This window comes from Nicotiana tabacum, chromosome 22, assembly GCF_000715075.1.
Source record: "Nicotiana tabacum cultivar K326 chromosome 22, ASM71507v2, whole genome shotgun sequence".
Taxonomy (NCBI): Eukaryota; Viridiplantae; Streptophyta; class Magnoliopsida; order Solanales; family Solanaceae; genus Nicotiana; species Nicotiana tabacum.
The window spans coordinates 161,401,421-161,418,557 of record NC_134101.1 but is presented as its reverse complement, the minus strand read 5'-3'; the positions used below and the strand labels follow the sequence as shown (position 1 = coordinate 161,418,557).

Sequence of the window (17,137 nt, the reverse complement as noted above, 5' to 3'; positions counted from 1 at the left end):
AAAATATGGAGATGCGGGGGATCGAACCCCGTGCCTCTCGCATGCAAAGCGAGCGCTCTACCATTTGAGCTACATCCCCGACCGATGCTAAGCAAGGAATATTCAACTTAACTAATATAGCTGCTCTAATTAGGAAAAGTGTTTTAACTTGGGGTGTGTTTGGTATGGCGGAAAATGTTTTTCCATTTTTCACGGTTTGGTTGCACAAAATACTTTGAGAAATATTTTCCTAGATATCACATTTTCATGAAATTGGAGAAAAGTGACTTCCCTAGAAAAAGTTGGTAAAATATTTTCCAAAAACTCTACCTACCCTCACATCTAACCCCCTACCCCACCTCTCCCACCCCCTCTCTCCCAAAAAAAAAACTTTTTTTAAGATTTTGGTTTATTTTTCTTTTCCGTAATCACCCACCCTACTAACCCCCTCCCCCGAATTCTTTTTCTGGATTTTTAATTTTCTGTAAAAAAAATTCTACAGCACCCCCCAGCGCCCCCTCCCCCTTGGGGGAAAATTTTGTATTTTCTGATTTTTTTTTCATTTTTCTGTACCACCCGCCCACCCCAACAACACGCCTAGCAAAAAAAAATTTATATATATTTTCAGTTCTGATTTTTCATTTTTCAGTTTACAGGTTCGAAACTTTATGAGTTTCAAAGTTATGAGTTCAGAGGTTTATGTGTTTGAAAGTTTGCGGGTTTAGAAGCAATAGAGTTTACGGGTTTGAAAGTTTATGAAATTTGTGAGTTCAGAAGGTTGTTGGTTTGAAAGTTTATGGCTTTATGTTTATTGTATTTAACTTATTTATGAATACTATTGAGAAATTATTTTCCTTAATTTGTGTATCAAACACTAGAAATAAGTAAGATTACTACTTATTTTTCAAGAAAATATTTTCTTGAAAAATATTTTCCGTAGAGAATATTTTTCGTTATACCAAACACACCCTTAATTCCTATTGTTTTTGAGTGGATATTTCTTAATTGTATAGCTATTATACATGCTTAGAAGTTAGTTGGACCTTTTAATTTTTTTCGGCACAACATAAACATAGATAGTTCTAAAATTTGATCCCACTAAACACTAGTTATAGACTTTAGAATGGATTCTTGTTTATTACAAAGGTACTAAAATCATCAGCCAAAAAAAAAACTAAAATCTAGGAATTAGGATTGCGAAATATTGGTATTGCTTACAGCTTATTTGGATGGTTGTTACCCACCGTTTTATAATGTATTGTATTGTATTGTAGCGTTTTGTAAATACAATATTTGAATAGATCGTATTATTTGTTGTTATTAAATAATATTTGCTATGTGGTTTGACTGTATCGTACTGTACTATAACTAATAAGTTTACTAAAATACCGTCAATTGTTTAACTATTAAATTGTCAAGAATTATGCATAAAATGATGTAAGAAAATTCCTTTCTACTAATTTATCACCAAATATGTCTTATAAATAGATTAAGCAATTAAATTCATGCAAATTCTAACAAAATTAAGAATTTTACGTTGGAGTTGGAAGTGGCAGAAGTTCTGGAAAAAAAGGGACGAAGACAAAGTAGGTTATAGGTGAGAGATTTGGAGTTAAAAAAAAAGAAGGTAAAGAGTAAAATAATATTATGGAATAATAAGTTGGGGCATAATGGAAAGAAAAATAGGAACAATCCCACAACACCAAATCGGTCGTTTCAAAAATTGGGACTTTTCATTGTTCTAGAATAATAGATTTAACAATATTATACAACCAATTTTAATGAAAGAATCAAAACAAATATTATTTTGAGATAACAATACAATATGATACAATAAGTAACAACCATCAAAACAAGCTGCTAAACTATTTGGCTTCCATTAGCGTTGTAGTAAATATACTAGTATTGTATACTCGTGCTATTGCACGGGCCCAACATGAATTCTAAATAGCCTTTGAGAATAAATTGAATTATCATAACATAACAAAAGATATTTTACGTATCAACTTCAGTTTTGAGTACAACTTGAGAGTTTATAAATTAAATAAATCTTCTAGAGACGGTGAAAGACTGTTTTCATTTTAAAGCAACTTCCTAACATTCGATGAGAACTTAGGATGAAAAGAGTAAACTTTTTCTACTTGTGACATAGTGGACATGCAAAAATATAAACTCTGTGAATGTCAACTTCAAACACTAAAGCTGAAAATGTCAAAGACAAAGTTGAAGTGGAAAATGATTCCAATAAAAACATATCTTACACCCAAAAAAAGAAATTGACGTCCTTAAAGCCTCAATTGATAAATTCTTAAACTTTACTGTTACTTCAACGGTTTAAACTATTTTCCTAGAATAATTTTATAAGAAAAATAAGCTAGCCAAAAGTTGATAAAGGATCGTCCTAAGGGATATTTTCTCAAGCTTTATACTAATTGTCACAACCTAAAATCAACTGTCGTGATGACGCCTATCGTGGAACTAGGCCAGCTACAACTCAACATCTCAATACAGTAAAACACTTTAAATATAAAGGCGGAAGCAATTAATATTTAAGAAAAAGCATTTTGAAAACAGAAACAACCCAAAGTACGATACAATCTATCCCAAAATCGGGGTGTCACAGAGTACATGAGCGTCTAAACCAGAATACAGTTCACTATAGTGTCTAGGGAATAAAAACTAAAAAACAGATAGAGATAAAGAAGGAGAGTCAAGATCTGCGAACGCCATGTAGCTACCTCGATAGTTGTAACGACCCGGTCGGTCGTTTCATGAGTTACCGTTCCGTTTTCCCCATTTCTGCTTCTTATTGCCTTGTTCAGCTGTATTTTGTGTTACCGGGTTAGTTGGCTCGGATTCAAAGAAGTTTTGGTAAGGTTTGAGACACATGGTCTCTTTTGAGGAAGCTTAAGTTAGAAAAGTTAATCGGATGTTGACTTATGTGTTAAAGGGCTCAAATGTGAGTTCCGATGGTTCGGATAGTTTCGGGAGGTGTTTGGGACTTAGGAGCGTCATCGGAATGTGTTTTGGAGATCCGGAGTAGATTTACGCTTGAATTGGCGAAATTGAAATTTTGACGTTTTCCGGTTGATAGGCGAGATTTTGATATAGGAGTCGGAATGAAATTCTGAAAGTTGGGGTAGGTCCGTTGTATCATTTGTGATGTGTGCGCAAAATTTCAGGTCATTCGGACGTGGTTTGATAGACTTTTTGATAGAAAGCGGAGTTTGGAAGTTTTTAAAATTCTTAGGCTTGAATTCAATGCAAATTTGGTGTTTTGATGTTGTTTTGAGCGTTCCGAAGGTTTGAACAAGTTTGAATGATGCTAGGGAATATGTTGGCATGTTTGGTTGAGGTCCCGAGGGCCTCGGATGAGTTTCGGGTGGTTAATCGGATCAAATTGAATGTTAAAAAGTTGCAGGTTTTTGCTTTAGTTCTGTTGCAGGTTTTTCTTCTTCGTGATCGCGTGAGAAGGCTCGAGATCGCATAGAGCTGTCTCAGGGGGCATCCAGGTTATTGTTCGCGTAGATAGGGTTGCGATCGTGTGAGCGTAGGTTTCTATGTATTGCATTCGCGTGGGCTCATTCGCGATCGCGTAGGTGTAAGACTCTAAGCATCGCGTTCGCGTGGGTGTATACGCGATCGCGTAGAGTGAAATTTTGGGCCAGCAGAATTTGTACTTCGCGATCGCGATGGATTTTTCGCAATCGTGATTAAGTAAATTAAAGAGCTGGGCAGAATGTTTAAAAATGCCATTTTCGCAATTTTTGGCCTAAGTCCACCAGTTTTGACTCGGTTTTGGAGCTTTTTGAGAGAGATTGAAGAGGGAATCAAAGAGAACTTATTGGAAGTAAGAATTTTGGACTTAATACTTGATCTATTTATGATTTCTACCTAATTAAACATGAAATTTGGGGGATTTGAAGCCTAAATTGGGGAGTTAGGGCTTGGAAACTTGAGACTTTAATCTAGGGATTTGAGGGACCATTTGTGGTCGGATTTTGGTATTCTTGGTATGTATGAACTCGGGAAGTGTTAAGGAGTCTATTGATGTAAATTTTATCGAATTCCGAGATGTGGGCCGGAGGGTCGGGTTTTGCCAATTTTGGGATTTGTGTTGTAATTTGATTTCTTTCGAGTGGGCTTTGTTCCCTTAGCATATTATGATGGTTTTGCACTGATTTTGGTTATATTTGGAGCATCCGGAGGCCGATTCGAGAGGCAAAGGCATCGCGGGCTGAAGATTGGACCGGATAGAGGTGAGTAATAATTGTAAATGTTGTCCTGAGGGTATGAAACCCCATATTTCACATCGTTGTGCTATATTGAGGTGACGCACACGCTAGATGACGAGCATGGGGTAGTTCACCTTTGCAGATTGTGACTTAGTCCATCCCGAATGACTGTTTTACCGCGTATTTGATTGAAAACTGTTTGCTATCATCATGTTTTGGGCTGAATGCCATATTTGAGCCTCGTACTAACTATTTGGACCCTTAGGGGATTTTTACTGCTATTTCCTCACTGTTTTGATTTTTATATTTGTACTCAGTCATGCTATATTGTACTGTTTTCATAACTCAGCCATGTTTACTCTGTTTTAACACTTTAAATGATATTTTGGATTGAGCATCATATTTTACTGTGTCCGAGTGGCTTTTAGAGATTTCTGACTTAGTAGGGCCAAGGGCCTGTGTTGTGAGGATTATTATGGGATCGGGTTGCACGCCGCAACAGTGTTGTACTGATTATGATTATGAGGTCGAGGGTCTGAGTTGTACGCCACGAGGTGGCTTGATATGAGGCCGAGAGCCTATTGATTATGCCACGAGATGGCTTGATTTGCGCTTGGACCGTAGGGGGGCCCTCCCGGAGTCTGTTCACCCCCAGTGAGCGCGGGTACCCATTGTGATATGAAATATAGCCCGAGGGGCTGGTGCTGTTCCATGTTATTGCCCGAGAGGCTGATTCTGTTGATATTGTGCCCGAGGGGCGGATTTTATGTGTTTATCTTTTCTAGTTGCTTTTCATTTACTTGTTTAACTGTTAAAAATATTTTTTAAAGAAGCTTATTCTAAACTAAGGTGTTTTTTTTATAGGATTTCACTGTTTCATTGCCTTTTATTGGTTTTACACCGCTTCTTTATAGTATGTTGTTGTGTTTTTACGTGATTTCTTATCGCTCAGTCCTCATTTATTATTATTACTCACTGAGTTGGAGTACTAACTTTACTCCCTGTACCCTGTGTGCAGAATCAGGAGATTCAGGTCCCGCCAGTGAGGGTTGATTGCTCCTAACAGACCATTTGGAGTCCACTAGGTAGCTGCTCAGCGTTCGTAGCCCAGTGTTTCTCCCTCCTATCTTACTTTCTGTTCCTAGTTCTATAATAGACTGTATAAACCCCTTTCAGACTTGTAGACTTATGGTAGATGCTCATGACTGGTGACACCCCGATGTCGGGCTGTGTTGGTTTTTCCGCAAATTGTACTGTTTCATTGTTTATTTGAGATTTAATCATGTTAAAGACTTAAATTGTATTATTTTAATTGCTTAAAATGAATTGGGTGTTATGTCAGCTGGCCTTGTCTTCACGAGAGGCGCCATCACGACTGGGTTTGGTTTGGGGTCGTGACAAGTTGCTATCAGAGACTAGGTTACATAGGTCTCACGAGTCATGAGCAGGTTTAGTAGAGTCTCATGGATCGATACGGAGATGTCTGTATTTATACTCGAGAGGCTGCAGAACCTTTAGGAAAAACTTCATATTCTTGAAATTCTTGTCGTGCGAATCTGTTGATCCAAGTACTAAACTTCTGTTATTCTATTCTCTCACAGATGGTGAGGACACGTGCTACCGTCAGGATGGACGACCACCAGTACCACCAGCTGTAGACATGTGATTTTTTACTCTCCCCAAGATTTTACATATTTTAGCATGTAAATATTTAGTTTAGGCCTAATATAGTTATTTCATCTAATTTCGACTCTTTTACTTTATTTCATCACAAAAATGAAAATTACAAAAAAAAAATATTTTTATTTTTATGTACCTTTCATAAAGCTAAAAAAAATATATACAAAAATAGTACCTTATTCTTATTTTAATATGATATTTGAAAATACCAAAAAAAAGTTTATTTTAACGGTTAGTCTTATTTTAATAGCTATTTTACATAAGTAAGATTAATTAGTAAATGAGGTCGTATTTTTAGTCTCGTTCACCGAGAAAGAATAAATTTGGGCTCAAACAACCCATTTTTAGTCCTAATTTTCGGACCTAGCCCATAATAGCCCAAGCCCAATACCCCTAAAGCCCTAGACTTAGACTATAAAAAGACCTAGAGATCTAGCGCCGTTTAACACAAGGACCACCCCCACCGTTTTCTTCTTCTTCAAAAGATCATCAGCCACAGACCTTCTCGTGGACAAGAAAACGAAACAGAAAATTCCTCACTCTAGGAAATCCAAGAACGGCAGATCAAAAGAGAACGTGAGCTCTCTGATTTTCGAAAAAATCAGTCACCCACCCCAAGGCAAACTCATATCACCCTTTTCAGCCACATCAATTTTTTTGCCTTTTCATACACAGATACACATTCATTTGGGCTACAAAAATGTGAAATTTTCACATGGGGTTTTCTCAAACCCACTTTTCTCAAAGCAGTTGTTAATAAATAATATTTTTAAAGTTTGATCCAAGCAACGTTTTGGTTAACCATACAATTGGAATTCTTAGGACTTAGTTTGGAAATAGAAAATTTTTGCTACAATTCCTCACTTGGTTCCTATCGGTGTGGAAGCTTTGGTTGAAACTCAAGTTTGATGGAGCCGAGGTCGCTTCGAGTTTCCCGTTGCCATCCGAGGTGCAGCCCGCGGCTCTGAATTAGCTTTTTTTTCGTTTAGATTTCAAAAGCAAACTTTGCTCGATTTTGTTCGATTTAGTCGTTGTAATTGCTGACTTTCATTAACTAAAAGACTATCTCAGGTCCATTTCTTGACATCTCTCTTATTACGGTAATATTATATTATATGAGCTGATGTTGTTTTATTTTATTGTGATTCTGTGTTATATATTTCTTGTGTTAGAGTGTGTACGTGTGTGTAAATTTTGAGTATCTCCAGGTATCGTTTACAGCTTAATAAGAACATGTGCAATTAGCTCTTGATACTGATTTTTCTCCAAATGTATTATGATGTTTGATTGGTTTAGTATTTACATACCTGATAGAGTTTGAATTGTCTGTGATAATTTGTCGATTTTTCTATTTATCTTTGAAACAAATAAATCAATATTGTGTGATACATGTTGAATTGTGCTTATTCGTGTTTGATTTTGCGTGTAAGTTGCTGTTACATTTCAATGTAGAGTTTTGCAGAGTGTGATGATAAAGGAGCATAAATGCATGTGCACTTCATTCTTATATTCTTCGGTAACAACATGTGTTTTTGTTTATTTGGACATATCTGTTAGATAGGCTTGAATACATAAATATGTTCTATGTCTCTTTTTAATGCTAAATTCAATTTTGTTTCTTCAGTTTAGTTTGAAAGGGATTTTTGTTAGTTAAGTTCAGATCTTGTGGGAGATTATTTCATTATCTTAAAAATTGTTTTCTCCAAGATATTAAATCAGTTTTGGGCCTAAGTCAATTTAATAATGGGTTTATTGGAATTAATTCTTAACTAGGAGAATGGCTTTGGGCTACGTGGCTACATAACAATAAAAGAATTTGAGCCAAAGAGTTTAGCCCACAAATCAATAAACCAACCCATCTTCCCATAAGTCTTGGCCTCACAATAATCCCAAATTAGTTTTAAGAAAATCATGAACATTCGTAGCTTGCTTTAGGCGCGACTTAATCTATTATCGTGATTATGTATACGTTCGCGTAACATAATTATGATTTTTTCTAAAAAAATAAATCGAGGTATGCGTTCGCACAACTTCGGCCTAACATTTTTAATAACAATGCGTTGTTAATTGTGGACATGTTCGCGTGACATAATTTTTGACGCACCAAACGAAATGAGTACACATACACGTGACTCATTTATTTTTAGATAATTCTTTAATTACAAATAAATCAAGCAATTAAAAGTGGTAAAAGGTAAAAATGTGTATAGGTCCTAAAAATGAGTAGTTAAACAATTTAAGCCAAGTAATAATCACTAAGCGACCGTGCCAGAACCACGAAACCCGGAAATGCCTAACACCTTCTCTCGGGTTAATAGAATTCCTTACTTAGAATTTCTGGTTCGCAGACTTTTAAATAAAGTCGAAAATTTCCTCGATTTTGGATTTTTAAATAAACTGGTGACTTGGAACATCTATTAAATTATTCCAAGTGGCGACTCTGATTAAATAAATAAAATAATTCCATTTCGAATAATGTCACTTTAATTAGAAAAACTCCCATATACCCTCGGGTGGGTAAAAAGGAGGTGTGACAGCTTTGGCAATTGCTGGAGATAAGAACCCAGAACTTCTAGTTCAGGGTTCAAGAATTCGAGCTTATTAATATGATTTCTTATTTGGCTTTATTGTCGATATTACTGTATTTTGTGGACTTAATATGCTAATTGCCATTTATTTACCGCTTTGATATTACTTGAACTGCATTTAAATGTCTTCTTACGCCTCCCTTCTGAGTCTTCTAAAAAACGGTGCACACGTTCGCGTGTCCCTCTTTTTCTGTTAGAGTTATGCCAAATAGAACGGGGCTGGGCAAGCAATAAGGCCGAGCAGACTTTCATGCTCCCAGTACGTTGCCCCCTCCTCGACTCGAGTTTGTCCGCTTGGGTAAGCCAGGTTTAGAACACAACCCCAGGTTTAAACTTAGAATAACATAACCTCATGCTGGATCCCTAGTAGGAACGTTTATTTGCATCACGTGCATTTAACCTTGGGGACTCAACATAGGGGTTGGGTCCGTCTAGGACAGATGTATCCAAAATAAAGACCATCTTGATGCATCCTACGTGCTATGTGAATATTTATTTGTTTCGGCTTGCAGGTTGACCAACTAGGGAAAGGAACTCAAGAGAAAACCAAGAGTGAGGTAGGATAGAGAATTCACCCGAGTCTGAAAATTCCGGTATTTGAAAATGCCTCGAAACTCTGCCAAAAATTTCGAAAAAAAAGAAGAAATAAAAAAAAATAAAAAAATGAAAGTGAGTCAATATCGTGCTTTTCCCAATTATGTCAAAACTGAACGAACTACGCGGGTTTGATTATCACCGTATATGAGATACGTAGGCAAACCTCATCAATTCCGGCCCCAATTTTTTTTAAAAAATCCAAAAATAACTTCCTTTTAATTCCGTCCTTAGAAACATTTCCTTAGAAAATTCAAAAAAAATATATTTTAAACTCAAAAAAAATAGTTTCCTTCTTTCTGAAGTCTTTCATATGGAAAAAAAATAAAATAAAAAAATCAATTAAAAATCAAAATCCAAAATACGGGTTTCCTTTATTTTGAAGTATTTTCTCAAAAATTCAAAAAAATGAATTAAAAAAAAATCTTTTCCTTGTTTAAAAGTCTCTCTTTCAAAAAACAAAATTGAAAAAATTGAAGTCCAAAAATATTTTCGCTTTTCTTTGGAAGTGCTTTCGTAAATAAATAAAAACTCAGAAATCCAACACATTTTCTTAAAAATCCCTCTTTTGAAAATTAAGAGGCGACATCCAAAATCCAAAAATATTTTCTTTCTTCTTTAGAAAAAGAGATAACAAATGAAAATTCAAACAAAAATATTTTCTTTTTACTTTTAAAATTTCCAAAGTTCAAATCAAAAGCAAAAGAATTTTTAGAAGTCTTTATTTCAAAGACAAAACAAAAATCAAAATCAAAAAAATATTTCCTTTCTTCTTTTAAAATATTTCTTTCAAAAATTCCAACAAAAAAAGTTAGTTTATTTACTCCATTTTCGATCTTCCCAAACTATGCAAGATCTGATTCATGCGGCATCATGATACTTAGACAATCGTCATCGGATTCGATCATAGCCATAAAATTAACTGAGTGAAAAATAAACTAAAAAAAAAGAAAGAGAAAGAAAAATTGAGTGAAAAAAAGGAGAGTGACAAAAAAAGAAGAAGAAGAAAACAGAGTGCCAAAAAATAAAAGAGCGACAAAAAAAAAATCAAGAGTGATTAAGAAAGGCAGTAATAAAAGAAAAGGGGTACATACTGAAAGGGTTAACTAAGGACGGGATGTAACATGCAACCGTTCAAACATATGGTAGAAACGTTTAACTGTTTAGATGCATTGCATCCAAACGTGCGATTTCCTATTTGTTAAGCATCTCAAAACTAACAACGTTGTTGGGTGTGCAAACTAGCCAGGTTTTGGTGGTTGGTTTTGTTGGTAGTCTAGCCTCCCCTCCTTCACAAGATCCAAAGGCACAGATGGCCTCCGCAAGCAATCTACCAATCATCGGTCCTGAGGATAGCCCGACATCGGCTATCCTGCAGCTAGAATCAGCAGCTGCTGAATAGAATAAGATGTTGTGTCTCCGCATATTGGAAATGTGGGATGCCTGGTCTAATGGTAGGGAACCACCAAGTGCAATCCCTGGGTACCCTGAGTTGATCCCCAGGTCAAGTGAGGTTACCAACGCCCATGTGCCCAACCCGCTCATCCTATGCGGGCACCCTCTGTAACACCGCAGAAATTTTTTGAAGTACTTAAGCTATTAAGAAAGTTGATGTGCGCTAATTATATTATTTTTTGCGCAAATACGGACTATTAATATGATGAATATCAATTGGATATGATAATAAGCATACGAAGTATATTATAAGTGATTTGGGGTCTAAGGAGAAGCCTATGTCTAAACCAAGTTGGAAAATTTCAAGATAGGCTAAAATTCTAAATGAGCAAGCACAAGATCACACTTTGGACGAGCACATCTACATATATATAAGGTGTTATATGATGCACGACCTATCAAATTAAAGTTCTTTGAGTCTAGTTTCTAACGCTTCAAACCGTTCATCATTTGGACATTTGTACAAAAGGTTATGATGGATTTATTGAAGGCGGGTAATGCTGTATTTTGGGGCAGAGGCAAATCGCAGTTACCCAATGCGATTTATAAATCGTATTCGACACCTGCGACTTACCTGGACAAATTACAAAACGTGAGTTCAGTCATTTTTAACACATTTCGAGCTATGGAGCTCGGATTGAAGCAATTTTTGAGGCGATTTTCACCATATGGATTGGGGTAAGTGATTCTAACTCGATTTTGGTTAAAATACATGAATCTATTGTTGTTTTTATCATGAAATTAGTGAATTGGGTTGAAAATGGTAGAAATTCTCTATACCTTAGATTTAAGATTTGGAGGTCGATTTGTTGTTGAAATTTAGTAATTTTGGTATGGTTGGACTCGTGGTTGAATGAGCATTCATATTTTGTAACTTTCGTCAGATTCCAAGACGTGGGCCCCACGGGCGATTTTTGATTTAATTTCGGATTTTATTGGAAAATTTGGTATTTTCACATGGGATTGATTCCAATAATCTGTGTTGATTGTATTGAAATATTTTTGGCTAGATTCGAACCATTCAGAGTTGGATAATCGAGGAAAAATGTCAATTATTGGATTGAGATAACGTGATTTGAGGTAAGTATCTTGCCTAACCTTGTGTGAGGGAAATTTTCCCTTAGGCATTGAGTCTTATGTGGAAATTGTGTGATTGAAAACCATGTACGCGAGGTGACGAGTATGCACTCGGTTTATATGTGCAAACTATATCGGTTAAAATTCATAGACAACCTTATGTATTAAATTAGAAAATTGTTGGGACTTATTAAATCTCTTATTTGTCATATATCATTTCTTATTTGTCTAGATTATTTTTATATGATAATTTGGTGCGATTGCTACTTGACTTTTATGTGAATTCTGTGTTTGTTTGAGTTGCTATTTTTATGGAAATAATTTTCATTATTGATTTTATCTACATACAATTTAAATGAGAAATTTAGTTAATAAGATGAATAAATCTATTTATTTCATGAAGTTGTGAATTAAAAAGAAATGTGTTGTCCCTTGATGAATTTCTTTTCAATTCATGTTGTTGAAATTGATATTGAGTTATAAAGGCTGTAAATCATATTGAGGCGAAGTGTTAAATTGTGAAATATTATTTTGTTGAGTTTTCACTCCCAGATATTTTGTTAGAATATTTGTGCGCATTATGACCGAGCTGTGGGCTTCTTATTGTGGAAAAATAATGTATTGTTGATTCATGTGACAAGTTGTAATATTTGGGCACCTGATGTGCAATTTGTGATATGTTGTAATATTTGAGCACTTGACGTGAAATTTGTGATATGCTGTAAGATTTGAGCACTGGATGTGAAATTTGTGATATGTTGTAATATTTGAACACTTGATGTGCAATTTGTGATATGCTTTGATATGTGATCACTTGAGGTGCAAGTTGTATTATGTTGCGATAATTGGGCACTTGAGGTGCAAGTTGTATTATGTTGTGATATTTAGGCACTTGAGGTGCGATTTGTGAAATATTGTGATATTGATACACATGCGGTGATATAAGGCCAGGGTGTTGAAACGCATGCGGTGAGATAAGGGTGACTTGAAACGCGTGGCTAGTAGGAGAACTACTAGAAATCATGCGGTGTGATAAGGGTGGCTAAAACGCGGGATGCTATTTCGGGGAAAATTGTTTTATTTAAAATTATATGTGAAGGCTCCCGCGGTGATATAAGAAAATGAGATATTGTGAATTTATTTATGATTTAGGACTACGAGGCGGTACCTCGGTAGTGCCCTGTTGATATATCTTTATTTATGTTCTTGTCTTTGGTGATTTTGTTTCATTAATATGTAAATTCTTATCTTCTTCCGTGATGTACTAGTTGACATTATTATTATTATGTGTTTTGTGCTCCTTGTTGCATTGTGTTCGCTTTGGCTTTTTAGTACGAGACTTTGAAGATTTATATTTTTGGTTTTAGCGATTTTCAATGATTGAGTTGTTTTAAATAAAAGAAATTACTATTATGTTTTAAATTAATAAGTTTTACATCCAAATCAATAGTTTATATGATGCTTTAATTTAAGTGCAATGTCATTTTCTTCACTCAAACTATTTGTAAAATAAATTGGTCGTGCATATTTTTTTATATATTGATATTTTTGGCATGTGAGTTGTCCGTGCAGTTGTGATAGAAATATGGGCACGAGGTGCCGTGGAAATATGAAAGTGGGGTGAGGCCCGTATTACGAAAAATATGAAGGTGGGCTGAAACCCGTATTTTTATGATTGTGAAATGAGGTGTCACAATGTGACTTTTATTTGAAAGAATTATATTCAAAATATTATTTCAAAGAATTAGATTTGAAGGATATTTATTTGAAGGAAACAACACAAAATCAAGCACATACGAGTACCATCAGCCATTTAGAGTCACTTGACATCTCTGTTCGAAAATAATGATTTATTTGATTCAATGACAACACCCTAAAGGGGTCAGATTTTCGAATGAGAATAACGATACTTAATTTTTGGCACCTTAAACCAAACGAACGAGGCTGAGACCAAACAGAAAACCTTATGAAGAAAGTTAAGAAAATCGACTCACTCTTAATCTCAACAAAAGCAAGATGTATCCAAAAGATTTAAAAACAGAGCACATTCATCATATCAAACTAACATAATTTTAGGCATTTAATTTGTCTAAATCCAACAGAAAACAACATTTTTTTAATATCATTTGAATAACATATAAGACAAGAGGAAATGGTAAGCCAAGAACCTGAAAGATTCAAGCCTTTTCCAATAACAAAGAATCGTCGACAACACTTCGAATCCCAAACTCCGGACAAGAGAACCAATAGCTAAATCTCAACAGGAAACACGAGCTTGAACCGAATAAAACACTGCCTTATGGTAATTTTCTTTGGATTTTTTCACTTGAAAACAGACGAAATAAAACTCCAATGAATGATGAACTCAAACCATTTTTTTATATATTTTCTGAAAAGAAAAGAAGCAGATTGAGGAAGAAAAAGGGCTTGAAGAATAGTGACGACTAAAAACCCTAGAAATTGACTGAGTTTTCTGAAAATTTTCTCCGATTTTTCTTCCTCTAATTTTTCTTCTAACCTAGCACAAAAGACTTACCTCAAATATATAGCCCTCAAAAACTTTCGAAAATCTGCCCAAAAATCCGAAAAATCCCTCAAGTTTTTGAACAATTTTGGGACAAATGGAGGGCGTGGATTGATTCACATCTATCCACGGCTCCCATTCATCCAACAATTGTCCTTTTTGTACAGAAATTCGTATGATTTAGGAGAGAATATTCGAATTCCTTCTGACAAAAATCGTTAGGAATCAAATGACGTGGAGGGGGGACCATTTTGAGTGAACTCGAGTGAGTTATGGCAAGTTGCGAGTTGAGGAAGACGATGAACAGTCCCTAGAGCCGCTTCTCCGATTTTCTCTAGGGTTCCTGATTTGAAGGGAAACAGACGGGTCGGGTTGGCGGGTTAGCCCGATTTGGGCTGGGGCTGTAGGGAAATGTTTGGGCTGGGGGAATTAGATTAAAGATGGCCCAAATCAATTCTTTTATAATTCCTCTATTATTTCTAATTTCCTTTTCTTTTCTTTTTTTTTTAATTAATAACCTAATAATTAAAAAAAATCCTAAATTATTTGAAAATGTGAAATTAAACTAATTATGAAAATTGTAATTATTACTTAATTCTAAACTAAAAGAGGAAAATCAATAAACTAAATTTAAAGACAAAAAATGTAAAAATGAGCTATTTTTTGTGATTTTTTATTTTTATAAAACAACTAATTTACTAATTAATCTAAAAACGTAAAATTAAATCCTAAATGCAAGTTCAATATATTTTTGTATTTTTCATGAATTAAATAAAATTAAACATGCATAGAAAAATGCAAATAATTTGAAAAAAATTCTACAATAATTCCTAGAATAACAAATAATTAAAAGAAAAATCTAATTCTTTGGAATTCTGTAGGAGTAATTCTTGCGAGGCAAAAATCACGTGCTCACAGCTGCCCCTCTTTGCTCGGAGACACGAAGGGTTTTCGGGCAAAGATAAAATGAGCAATTATGAGGAATTTTTGCCCGTTTGAAACTCCATGAGAAGCATTTTGGAAAGAGCCTGACTGAACCTTGCTTCAGAGGTTGCCTACATATCCTTGACTATAAAGGAATCAGTTCAATATAGTTCTGGAAGTTTTGGTAGCTGGGACTACTGGGAAGCTATGATTTCACTACTGTTGCTATTGTTTCTGCTTGCTGAGCTCCTTATTACACCAAAATTGAAAGTAAAGAAAAAACTAAACTAGCTAAACCTATCAACTACGAGTTACAAGATTCCTATCTATAAATCTCTTGAAGCTTGATCTTGAGTCTTGGCTGGTTCTTGCTGCAGACTCCGATCTGAATCTTGATGCTCGTCAGCTGTAACCGCTGGTTCATTCTTCAACCTTGGATCAAGGTGGGACACGCGAAGCCTGTGACTTCTGTCACACCTCCTTTTTCCGCACCCGCGAGGGTGCGTGGGAGTTTTTCCAATTAAAGGACAATCGAGACGGGATTGATTTATTTATTTCAGAGTCGCCACTTGGGAGATTTAGGGTGTCCCAAGTCACCAATTTTAATCCCCAATCGAGGAAAAGAATGACTCCATATTACAGTCTGCGTACCAGAAATCCGGATAAGGAATTCTGTTAACCCGGGAGAAGGTGTTAGGCATTCCCGAGTTCCGTGGTTCTAGCACGGTCGCTCAACTGTTATATTCGGCTTGATTATCTGATTTTATACAAATATGAACTTATGTGCAAATTTTATCTTTTAACCGCTTTATTATTATTGTTTTTAAAAGAAATATGAACATCGCTTAAAACACGTCTTTGGACTGCGTTACATGAAATGCACCCATAATCCGGAACACGTTTTATTTGATGTTTTGGGATTTGGATTCGGGTCGCATGAAATGCACACCCAGGCTTAAGAAAGTAAAATATTAAACACGCGCCTAAAGAGACTATCGCGTTATTATTTTGGGGAAGACCGTGAAATTCGCTAAACGGTCCTTCCGAATTCTAATTAAACCATACATTTTGTGAGGGCCCCGCAATCTATACGTTTTATTTGGCGAGGCTCGTCTCATTTTTATTTTTAAAGGATAAACCTACAATGACTATATTTTCTATTAAGTTCGTCTCTAAAATAAAAGAAAATCTCTTAATTATTTACATGCTGAAATACGTAACTTATTAGTTATTAGTTTACGGCTAATGCGAATGGAAAATTGCGATCGAGTTTGTACAAAGAAAAACTGCTTTCATTTTATATTCTGTTATTCAATAATACTAGAACATGAGATTGACCATAATATCAAAACAGATTAATTATTTTCCGTAATTTAAACTAACATTATTAGATGAAGAAAGTATACATATGCAACCTCATTATTCATTAATCATTCAACTACATCTTTATACGAAGAAAGAAAAATTATATTCAACCACAAATCTAAACAGGAGGAATTCAACAGGAACAAAGCCTGATTAATATTTCATTTTTTGCTTCAAGCCGAGATTGTACAAATGTGTACCTGGAAACAGCAGTACAAGAACAAAAGAAGGAGAAGTCAGCAGCAGTAATAACACAGCAACAGCAGATTCAGCAACATCGCAAACCAGTACAGTAGGAATAGCAGAAAACCCAGGAGACTATAAACGACTCCAAGTATAGTGAAGAAGTAAAAGGTAGGAAGGTTCTGACTATTTCAGATCTTAAGCGAGGCAATGAAGCAGTAACTATTCTTTTTCAACTTCAAAACTCTCCAAAATGAATTCTGCCCCTGTATATTCAGTGTATCCAGAATGTATATCGGGTGTATACTTCTCACTCCGCCCCCTCTTTTTTTCTTCTCTCTATCTAGTTTTTCCTCTCTTTTTTTCCACCCTTCTTCCTAAATTTTCTCTTCTATTTATAGCAAAATTTTTGAAATTTTCAGATTTGTTTTTTATTATTTTATTATTTTTTTAATTAAAAGAAATCCCACTTACAAATTGCTTTTATTTTTTTAGAAAAAGAAATCCCACCTTTATTTACTTTTATTTTTAAA

The 17,137-nt window shown here is 35.1% G+C and overlaps 1 non-coding gene across 1 annotated transcript; it reads right to left on the bottom strand.

Annotated features, from left to right (window-relative positions):
• Positions 1–6: 6 nt before the first annotated feature.
• TRNAA-UGC (transfer RNA alanine (anticodon UGC)) lies at positions 7–79 on the bottom strand. Its single transcript has one exon. It is a non-coding gene; the product is annotated as a tRNA-Ala (tRNA).
• Positions 80–17,137: the final 17,058 nt, after the last annotated feature.